At 52.8% G+C, this 11,332-nt stretch overlaps 1 pseudogene; it reads right to left on the bottom strand.

Annotated features, from left to right (window-relative positions):
- Window positions 1-5,535: 5,535 nt before the first annotated feature.
- Window positions 5,536-9,517, bottom strand: LOC149346097 (uncharacterized; annotated as a pseudogene).
- Between the last annotated feature and the right edge of the window lie 1,815 nt (window positions 9,518-11,332).

The raw sequence follows: 11,332 nt of genomic DNA, 5'->3' as shown, positions 1-11,332 counted from the left end.
GCAGCCGAGCACCATAACCGCTGAGCCACCGCGGCGGCCTTCTTCAAGAAGGAGTATGTGTGAAAGATAACGTTGTCTGTAATTGTATATACATCTCTTGCTGGAATGCTTTGCCTCGATCGATCCAAAAGCTTAAACAGCTGATGAGCTGTGCTCAAATTTCGCATTAGTAAGTAACGTAATCGTCGGTAATTTTTTGAAGCTCCAGTGCAACAACACTAAAGGTGAATCTTCAAATTTCTGCATGTCGTGCAGAAAGTGCACATTTTTAACTGTTTATGGTCACATATCCAAATAATCTGTTCTGACTCATGTTTCCTTCTGCACTGGTCGCACAAGAGGTGTGGTGCCTTCTTAATTCATGCCACTGCAATTCAAGATTCATTTTTGTTTTTGCACACAGAAGGCTGGAATGGCCTTCCACCTCAAAGGGCTTACTAACCTCTTGTCTACTAGAAAACTGCAGCGCAGCAGTAGCAAGGACGAGACGAGAAGGACGCCAACACAAGCGCTTATGTTTGCGTCCTTCTCGTCTCGTCCTTGTTACTGCTGCGCTGCAATTTTCCAGTATGCAGAACCAACTAGCCAGTCAATATGTAGTAACCTCTTGTCCTTTGAGCTGGTCACTGCAGAAGTGCAGGTACTAAACGATGGTGTTCATCCACTGATTTAGGTAAATACCCCAAGGGAGTAATTACTCATTAGAATCAACCCAAGTGCAGCCATAAGGCTACAAAGAACAGCTACAAAGCTTTTGATAGTAGTCGTATGGCTGTGCTTGGATACTATCTTCGAAATACTTCTTATTAGTGAACTTCTTATTAGTCCATACGCACGTGCCGCTCAATCAGACACTTACTTTGCCGCGTAGTTTTAAAACATGCCGGCCTCTCCGAGACACACGCCAGCCGCCTTGCACAAGCGCTGGCCCTCAATACACTATATAAAGCAGCACTAGGACTCCTTGCTCAGGGTTCCACAGACAACCTGTACAGAACAGGCCTTTTCCACCCTCTTCAAGCCCTCTTTAACCTGCACCGGGAGAGACAAATCATCCGCCTGTCCAGCTCACCAGTTTGGCGGTGGATACTATCTCAGACTCCCTACGCACCTATCTCTTTTCCATACCCACCGCAGTCTCCGATCTACTCCCCTAACCTCCGCCTCGCACCCATTCCACGCAACATGTCCGCAAACACACACGCAGGCCGCCGCCAAGAATATGCATACAACCACAAGCCACCTTTGGACACTGCGGCGTTGGCCTACACAGACGCCTGTCTCACGGAAACCGCGGGCTCCAGCAGCCCTCTTCCTGCACCCTTGCCTCTCTACAACTAGCACTCACACAACCGGTCCATACACCTCCCCTAGAAATACACGGGATCGCCGATGCCGTCACACACTTTGCCACCCTACCCCCCGCCCTTACATACGTTCTCTATACAGACTCGCTGGCAGCTCTGCGTGCCTTCCACGAAAGAGCCCTCCCCTTCCCTACCCGATCGACCTTAGATGCCGCCCTCATAGCATTAAGCCCACGATCGGATCCCTGGTCACATGGGCTTTCCCCGCACTGAGCTGGCTCACCAGCTTGCCTGCGAAACTACACACCGGGCGCCGGGGATGTCATGGACGAGCCCCCCGACTGAGCAGGCGGTCAGGGCTTACAAACGCACTGTCGACATATACTACACGCAGCAAAAATTGGGCTTAGCTGATTTACCACCGCTACACCGATCCTTGTCGATCAGTGAAACTCGCATTCTTCGCCGAATACAGTTTAATTTCGTACATACACCAGCCGAGCTTTATCGGTACCGGTACACTTCCACACCTCAATGCCCAAACTGTCCACACACACATGCAGACATAGAGCACTGCCTTACGCAGTGCCACGCAGCCTTCCAGTCCCCCGCCTATTCCGCCCACCCCCACCGTGGCCTATCTGGCTCGCCTCTATGGATCTGAAGCTGCAACGTGCCCTTGTCGCCTTGGCCCAGGACCTATTGAACGCCTAATAGAAAAGATGTTCTAATACAAGTGTCATACCACCACCACCACTACCTTGGTGCTTTTGTGTTATCGTCTCTTCAACTAAGCAAGACATCAACTTCGTAACGTGGCTAAGTGAGAATGCTACAAATGCACACTTATGCATGTGACTTTTATATATTCAGGATAGTTTTGGCAGGCCGTAGGTTCATCTTAAACACAAAATCCGTCAACTTAAAGTTCAACAATGAGATGCCAGAAACGACGAAAGCCATCACTGCTTTTCTGTTTTTGTTCGGCATTGTTCGGCCTAACTTCAAATTGGTCTTCTCAAAATTTCCGATGCGTGTCGATGCCTCAATTAATTCCTTTTCTTTGAAAGCGGTGTGGCAGTCAAACAGGCATGTTTTGTTGAAGATGCTGATAGTCAGCAATTAACAACACTCTAAAATTCAGGATATGTTAATTGGTATGAAGATCAGTCAACAGTTAGCAAACGCTCACTTTTGCTTGCTAGCTTGCGAACTGGTCACCTTTACATTCAGTCATTCTACATTTTACTGATGCGTGAAAAGAACTTTAAATTTTGCTTTAAAGCAGTGCCAGAGAAAACATGCATACAAGCCTATCCCATGCTTGAAGGGATTTTTAAGTTCGTCTTATTGTGCGACATCATAACTCCCATACTGGAGATCCATGTTTACGAATTTTGCTTGAGATATTGGCCTCCTAGACAGAGCACCTTGTTTTGTATCTTGCCTGTCTGAATATACTATTTTCCAAAAGTCACACTGCTGCTAATGTGACTCCTACAAAGCCTAGAACAACACTAGAGAGTTTATCAAAGGGATGGTGCTTCTCTAATGCTTCGATGTTGTATTTATGCCGGTTCCGAGCGTCATACTACGTTTCGTGTTCCGTGTCCATTATTGCGTGCTATCCATGCTGTTATTTGTGTTTCTTCATCAGCATACGAACGATCGCTCCGGTGGTATCCCTTGACTCCTTGCAGACAGCCATGCGGCGTTGCTTTTTCTGGTAGCTTCGGGAACACGACCGGCACTATTCTTCCACGCCCGTGGAAAAATGTTCTCCCAATTCTGATAAAGCAGGAGCAATATAAACCCACACTCCTTTCGATCTCCATGTACGCTGCCCGTCTGTCAACCATCCATCGTACGCGCCGAATAGATCAGTCCGCCGCAAAACAGGAACTGTTTCAATCAAGCATTCATGAAGGGCGAAAACCCGAGCAGTTCCCTTGGGAGATATGAACTCAGCCTCATTTACCTTCTTATCGCAACAACTACTTCGTTCGTTAAAATTCATTAATGCCCGCCGGATTATCGAACATCCTTAGAGCGCAACAGACACCAACACAATTTTTACTTCTTGCTGAACACTTTATTGACGGCGACGGTGTGATGGAGGAGACGGCAGCACTGGTGCCATCGGGGCGGACATCAGCGGTGGATCATATCCTGGAGGCAGTGGCAGGCGAGGGTTTAAGCAGTTACCGATGAAGTCGTTGCCTGACAAGGGATGGCAGAAACATCCGGGCGGGCACCGGGTCCGCGGGATCCATGGAAGGCACTGGGGGAGAGAGAGAGAGAGACTTTAATGAATAATGGAGAGGTCTGCCTGGTTATAGGCCTGGCATGCTACTCCAGATGAGGGTGAAAGAAGACGGTGAAAGAGAGATAGTGAGAGAGAGAAAAAAAAAGGTGACATCAAACATACTCGCCTTGGGAGAAGCATAAAAGCACTGGGAGAAGCACAAAAAAATCTAGGGGGCATTGTAGATCCCCCTTACGGGTATGAAGCGATTGCGTTCATGGTTTAATGACGATATATGTGAAATCGGTCATTGTAGAAGTTGCATTCATAGATTCCTGAGAGTCCTAATGCCTCTTCTGGCGCAGTGTTGCAGAGGTTAAGCAATGCACCACAGCCCGGCTATGGCAGGGGCTGCCACCGGTGAGACCTGTGCGACCCAGGTTGCTATTCTGCACCAACCTCTCGCGGACAATAACTAACTGCCACCTGCCATGTTGGTCAGTTTGCTAGCAATCCGGTGGGCAGATAGCGGTGACACCACAATGTCATGTAACCTAAGTAGTCCACCAAGGCTGCTTCGCCGGGGCCTTTTTTGTCAGAACGCCCACTAATCTCACCCACTGATCCGTATTTTCTGGACTGGGACTATTTCAAAAGTTTAAGCGGTCCTTAGGAATTTTTGGTGGTGGGCCAACTTCGAAATTTTGCGAGTCCTCATATTTTCAACTTGGTTGGTTCGCTGATGGTCCTGCGTGTTCACGTCAAGACACTCTCAACCACATTCATAGATCCCGGGTAGTCTTCATCAGTGGTGCAGCGGTTAAACGATGCGGCCCTGCCCCAGCTGGTTGCGGTTTAAAACACAGCCATCGGTAAGGCTTGTGCATCCCAGGTTTCTCTTCCCAGCTCCCGTGAGGCTCATGCGCAGCGCCATAGTGCGCGCGTGGCAAATGAGTTTAATTTGGCAACGGTGGGCAGTTTGCTCACAGTTCGGTCGGCAGGTAACACCCTCCAAGACGGGCAGGTTCCGATGACATCACAAGCTCACCGGACCTCTCTCGTTTAATTTGGGGAATTTCAAATTTCTGCTACTCTCCTGAATTTCAAATTGGGTCACGTGATCCTGGGGACGCCTTCCGGAAACTGGCCAATCAAAGAAAGTCGTTGCGGAAAAGCGGGACATTTTTTGGGAGACCGCAGCCTAAATTGTACCGCGTTAATAACGTATTATCGCGTTTCACCTACTTGGCCAAAATCGCATACAAGACCATTTCAACTTTTTAATTTACTGCTGTTAACCACTACCGTTCTTGGTAGGATTCAAAACATGGCGCTTTATGCCACGTATTAAACCTATCTTGTGCTCGTGTGTTGTGTATAACCAAAACTTGGTTACCTCTGCTGTTAGTCTCAATGAGATACATATATTTACAGAGAACGCAACGGCTGTAAAGCCTGCCTTGCACATGCTTCTGCAGAGCACAAGCCACTCAAATACCTACAATCAACCCTATCCTATGCCAGCTGCAGCTACCTTATCTCCACATAATTCGTAATCTTATCGACCCAGTCAACATTCTGCCGCCCTCTGCTGTGCTTGCATTCTCTTGGAATCCACTCCGTTACCCTTAAAAGCTGTAAGGGGGTCCAACAAAGATGCGATATGCATAGGATGCTAAAGGACGCAGCGTCACAAATATCCTCCAGCAAAATTTTTTTTCATGCTTTTTGTGGAAGCTGAGTTATTTGTAGACAAAATTTGAATTTTCGCGCCTTCGGTCCTTTCCCTCTGCTCTCGTCAATGTCGGTCCGCCGGCTCCTCCACACATTCGACCCCTCCGCCGACATGCGTGGGAATTCCCTAGGGGCGGAGACAACGCTTTGTAAACTGGTTTGGCGTCGGTGGTGGTGGTGGTGAAAACTTTTTAATAAACATAAGGAGAGTTTGCCGACCAAAAATGGCCCTTTACATAGGTGGAGTCCTTAGTCCGGGACCCCGCTGGACGAGGCCGCTACTCGCGCCCGTTGGACTAGAGCCCTTTGAGACTCCAGCCCCGAGCAGTTGAGCAGGGCTTCCTCCCATGCCTCTCGGGAAGGGGAAGGATTGGGGAGAAGGGAAGGATTCTTTTGAAAGGCCCAAACCATGTGGAAGGTATCGGATACTTCCCCACAGTGAGGGCAGCGCCCATCAATTTTGGGGTCGAAATGTTTCACTATTGCAGGGCACAACAGGGTGTTGGTCTGCAAGCGCCAAGCGCCTCAGAGTTCGCTCAGCAGCTTTACGCAGGCCCTTAGTAGGGACCGTGAAAAGCCGATGGCGTTCTCAATAGTCGTCAAGAATTTCTCTGAACAGCAGAAGCGGTTGCACAATCTCTCAGCCGGAAGAGCCTGGATGAGGCTGCGGACGCGGCTGCCCGAGCGTTTACCCACCGTAAGCGCTCGGGCAGCCGCGTCCGCAGCCTCATTACCTCTAACGCCCTGGTGGCCCGGAGTCCAAACTATGCGTTTGCGTGAAGGGTCCGATTCCCTCACTGCACGTTTTAATATACAGTAGGCTAAAGCTGAAATCTCCCCAGCCAGGTAGTGTTGACAGGCTCGACGCGAATCTGCCACGATTACCTCCGAATCCAAGTCCGAGGCGGCAAGCGCAATGGCTACTTCCTCGGCCTGCGCTGAATTTCGAGCTCGAAAGGAGAGGCCATTAACGCATTGCTCCTGGTGAACTATTGCGGCCGTGTAGAATCCATTGGCCGACGGCCCTGCCACGTCAACGTAGTATACACCCTGTTTGGATCCGTGTTGGTATTCGAGGGCCCGAGCGCGCGCCTCTCGTCTGCCTTCGTGTGTATGTGTGTCCATGTTGCGCGGGAGTGGACGGACCCAGAGCTTGTGACGCCATAGCTCCGGAATCCGACACGTCTCCTCTGGAGTGCACTCGTGTTGGATGTGCAAGCGGTCCAGCAGGCGGCGCCCGGATGCCCTCTGCGAGAGTCACGTATATTGGTTCACGAGGTGGGCCTCCCGTAACTCCTGGTAGGAGTTGATCACCCCCAACGCCGACAACTTAGCATTGGAGGTGGCCACTGGGAGGCCCAGTGCTCGCTCTGTAGCCTTTCTAACGATGCTGTCGATTCTTATTTCTTGTTTCGTAGTGCGAAGATAGAGAACGGAGTAGAGGATCCTGCTGGTCACAAAGGCATGGGCGAGCCGAAACGCGTCTCTGCCTCGCAACCCGCCGCGCGTGTTAGAAACGCGATGGATCATGCGTCCGACCTGTTCGCCTACGCGCTTGAGTTTGACAATAGTGGATTCCGGGCTGAGCCTGTTATGGGTGAACAGGCCTAGTATGCGGAGCTCCCCGACCTCTTTGATAGGACCTCCCGTCAGAGAGATTTGCAAACTCGTGTTGTCTTTAGGATTGGATCTGATGTGCAGAAGTTCCGATTTCGCGGGAGCACATTGGAGACCACAGCCGATAGCGTAGCTATCGGTTATGGTGGCGGCCCGCTGAAGGCGGTCCTCCATTTCCCCAAGGTTCCCTTCGGTAGTCCAAATTGTTGTGTCATCCGCGTAGAGTGTGTGATGGATGCCTTCCTCCCGGGCCAATTGGTGGGGAAGCTGCATCATGGCAATATTGAAAAGAAGCGGCGACAAGACCGCCCCTTGGGGTGTACCCCGTGTACCCATCGTGTACGGTCCGTATTCGTCGTCCTCAATCTTGAGGAAGGCCTGACGCTTCGAGAGAAAGTCTCTTACATATGCGAATGCCTTGCGCCCACAATCGGTGGTACTCAAGTTAGCCAAGCTGCTGCCATGATGAACGTTGTCAAAGGCCCCCTTAAGATCGAGGGCAAGGATGGCCTTGTCGTTGTGGCGCATGGCAGTGGGTCGTATTATGTAGCGGTGTAACTGGAGGAGGACGTCCTGCGCAGACATATGCGGTCGGAACCCGAAAATAGTGTCTGCAAAGAGGCCCTTGGACTCTATGTGTGGAGAGAGGCGATCCCTAACCATCGTCGCCATAAGCTTTCCCACACAAGAGGTTAGTGAGATGGGCCTCAGGTTGTCGGTATTCACTGGCTTGCCTGGCTTAGGGATGAAAGTGACCAAGGAGGTCTTCCATTCGTGAGGGAGTGGACGCCCGTTCCAAATCTGGTTAATGTACACTAGCAGGTGGAGGTAGGCCGAATCTGGGAGGTTGGCCTACAGATTGACTGTTATGCGATCCCGACCCGGAGCAGTACCTCGCCGCATTTTAGCTAAAGCCGCCTTAAGGTCGTGTAACTCAAAAGGGGCATCAATGTCGGGATTCGGCTTTCCCGCGTACTCGTACTCAGGCCCAGCTGGGTCCTCTATGCGGCAGAGATATCTGTCGCACAGGGTGTCCGCGAGTTGAGCCGTCGTACCTTGGTACCCGCGCAAAGCCCGCCGGAGCTGTCTTTGCGTCTCCCCTCTCGTTTGAGCGGGGTCGATGAGACTGCGAAAGAAGCGCCATGTTCCTCTCGAGCTCATCTGATGCGCTGCCGAATTACACTTCTCTATCCAGTTTGAATCGGTGAGCTGGGCAGCATACGCCGCAGACTGCTCCTTGAGGTCGACAATGCGAGCCTTAAGTTTGCGATTCAGCTTTTGCTTCTTCTACCGTTTGGTAAGACTCCGGCGCGCGTCCCACAAGTGCAGGAGGTGATTGTCCACTGCAGGGATCTCTTCGGTGGTCTGAAGTGTCGTGACGTGTTGTCTTTGTATTGTGTCTAATTGCTTTGCCCACTCCGCATATCCGCCGCAAAAGAGCACGGGAGGTATCTCTTGTGTTTGAAACTTATGCCAATCGGTCAATTTAGCGTGGTCCCACTTTTTGCGACCCGCCTTCGCCAGAAGAGTAACCCGGAGACGGCAGTGATCGCTGCCAAGAGTCTCTCCCAGGTTCTCCCAGGTAGCGTCTCTGGTGTTCGCAACGAGAGTCAGGTCAGGGCATGTGTCTCGCGTACCCGAGTTGCCCACACGTGTGGGACAACACGGATCAGTGAGGAGTGTAAGACGGAGTGTGGAGATGAGCTCCGCCAGCTTGCGTCCTCTGTCCTTCTCAAAGTGGTAGCCCCAATGTAGGCTGGGAGCATTGAAGTCCCCAACGATCACTAGAAGTTCCTTGTCAGCCGATTTGAGCGCGCGGTTGAAGATTTCGTTGAAGGTTACGCGCGGCTTATGCGGGGGGCAGTAAATGTTAAGGACATGTATTGATGGGTCACGGCGCTTAAGCGGCAGGACCTTGACCAAACTGTAATCCTGTTCAGTTTCCAGTTCGAGGTCTACTGGGACTGCGGTGTACGCCTTATTCACCAGGATGCACGTTGTAGGACTCCCTAGAAACGAGCTATACCCTGTGAATTTAGCATCTGCGCCGGGCTCCTGAAGAGCTAGGAGCGCCGGTGCGGTACCGAGAGACTGCAGGTAGAGCTGGAGGTGCGACCGTTTCTTCCAGCTCCGTAGACCTCTGCAGTTCCACTGTATGATCCTGAATTGCTCCGAATTGTTGTTGGCTTTCCGCTGGGGTCGGCTAGCCATCGTGAATGTGATTCTTTAATTTTGGGGGGGGGGGGAGGGCAGGCCCCATCCCCGAAGGTGATGGGGCCTCAGGCAGAGGCACCAGTACGTCTGGAGACAGAGCGGCCGGAATGTTTTCTAGCGAGCCTGTCGCCTGGCGAAGGACAACCTTCCGCCTGCGTAGGTCTGGTCGCGGACACCGCGAGCGGGATCGGCTTTGTCTGAGTTGAGCTCCAATTTGGTCCTGAACGACAGAGAGAGCTGTCTCAGCAACCTGTGCCCCTATAGCAGGCATGATTTTTGCCAATTCGTCCGGGAGAAGCTGCTGAATTGAGCCCTGGACCGCTTCCATGACCTCTTCCATGATTTTACCGGGCAGAGCATCAATTTCGCTCTCCAGGTAGTACAGGCGGCTTTCCACCATTGGTAGCCTACCAACCACTGTGCTGGCCGACTGCCGCGACACGCTATTCAGCCCGGATGCGACCGAGGCACTCTCATGTCGGTCCTCCGGCTCGGCTAGTTCTATAGGCTCGGAAGGACCAGCTTCAGGGTCTTTACGTCCCTCTAACTTTGCCTCCAGCTCCTGAATTTTCCCCGCTAAGAATTCCGTTTGGCGCCTGAGTTCAACAATCTGCCTCTGTAGGGCGGCTTCCGTAGGAGAGAGGGAGGGAGAGAGAGGCCCCGAGGCAGCCCTAGCCCAATCGCTCACCTTGTTTTGGGCGGTCGCTAGAGGCGGGAAATCCTCAGCGCGGAAGTTAGGCGACCTCGCCTGGGTCCCGGACTTCACAGTCGTGTTGACATGCCCGGACTTGCCCGGCGCAGAAGTGGACTTGCTGTCCTTGGCATGGTTGGCCGGAGCTTGCTTCTGAGCCGACTTCCGCTTGCTTTGACTCCGTGATGGTCCCGGCTTGATCGGTTTCCGGTACTTGCCGACGCAGCCGGCAGCACCGGTGAAGTGAGCACCCGCGCACAGCAGACATCGGGGGGTGCACTCATGTTGTGCTATGCCTTCGGGTGTGGTGGCCACCTGAGAGCCGCAGAGGCCGCACCGTCCCGACTGCGGCCGCGGGCAGATGTCAGCCCGGTGCCCCACCGTGCCGCATCGATGACAGGCGGGGATCGTCTTCTTGTACAGTCTCACAGGGATACCCTGGTCGCTGCAGAAGATTTGGCGGAGCACCTTCTTCCCTTGAAAGGTGACCACTGCGATGGCGGTGCCGCCCAGCTTGCGCACGGAAAGGATTTCTCCGTGTCTCCACTCCAGCTTCTGCTTGAGGGAGGCCGAAGTTTCGCCGGGGTGAACGTTGATCACTCCCTTGCAGACCTCGCCAGAAGCCTTGGCGTGCCTGCGAAACAGAAGCTGGCGGCCGCCGACCGTCAGCGTGACATCGCCGAGGAGCCTCTCAGCGGCTGGCACAGAGTTGAGCCCACACACGAGCACATTTTGGTCCCACACGGGCCACACAGAGAGTTGCACCTCTCCACAGTCCCGGATGATGTTGCGCACGGCAACTCCGACTTCACCTGGAGCGAAGGTGGCCTTCAGATCCAGCGTCTTGCGTGGCTTGAGCACCACGATGAGTTGGTCGCGTCCAATGCGCGGCGTCTGCTGCGGCCGCCACTGGGGTTTGCATGTGGCGCCTTTCAAGGCCGCGCCACCGACACTCCCTTGCGGAGCGTGCGCGGACCGAACCGCCGCCTGGTGCTGGGCGGCGGCTCCAGTTGCCTCGGGAGCGTCCGTCTTCTGCCGGCGTTTCCAGATTTTGACTATATCTGCCTAGTATAGTGGAGGCACCCTTTCTCTTCGTTCTGGAGCGCCGAGGAGACTTCCTGCTCCTTGACTTGGGGCAGCGGGACTTGTGCCTGAACAGACTTTGTGGCTGACAGCTTTTCGTGCTCGGCTGCTGTCTCGAAAGAAGCTGGTCCAATCCCTATCACGGCGGTCGAACTTCGATGGAGGCCCATGTACTGCGGGATCTCAGTGCACGCTAATGAACCCCATGCTGTCGAGCTTGTCCAGTGTTCTTCACTACGGCGTCCCTCATAGCCTTAGTCGCTTTCGAATGTTAAACCACTCAAACGAAAACCAAACTTGTGCTTCGCATGGACGCCATCGTTCTGAGACGAATACGTTATCGCGCAACCGGTCGCCGCTCGTGTGTAACTGCCACTCTCTAGCGCTGTTCATTGCATGTCGTCGTCGGCACCAACTTACATCAGTGAACAATGCAATCAG

Source organism: Amblyomma mixtum, chromosome 4 (assembly GCF_055824585.1).
Source record: "Amblyomma mixtum isolate Tamu chromosome 4, ASM5582458v1, whole genome shotgun sequence".
Taxonomy (NCBI): Eukaryota; Metazoa; Arthropoda; class Arachnida; order Ixodida; family Ixodidae; genus Amblyomma; species Amblyomma mixtum.
This window is presented reverse-complemented; position numbering and strand designations above follow the sequence as displayed.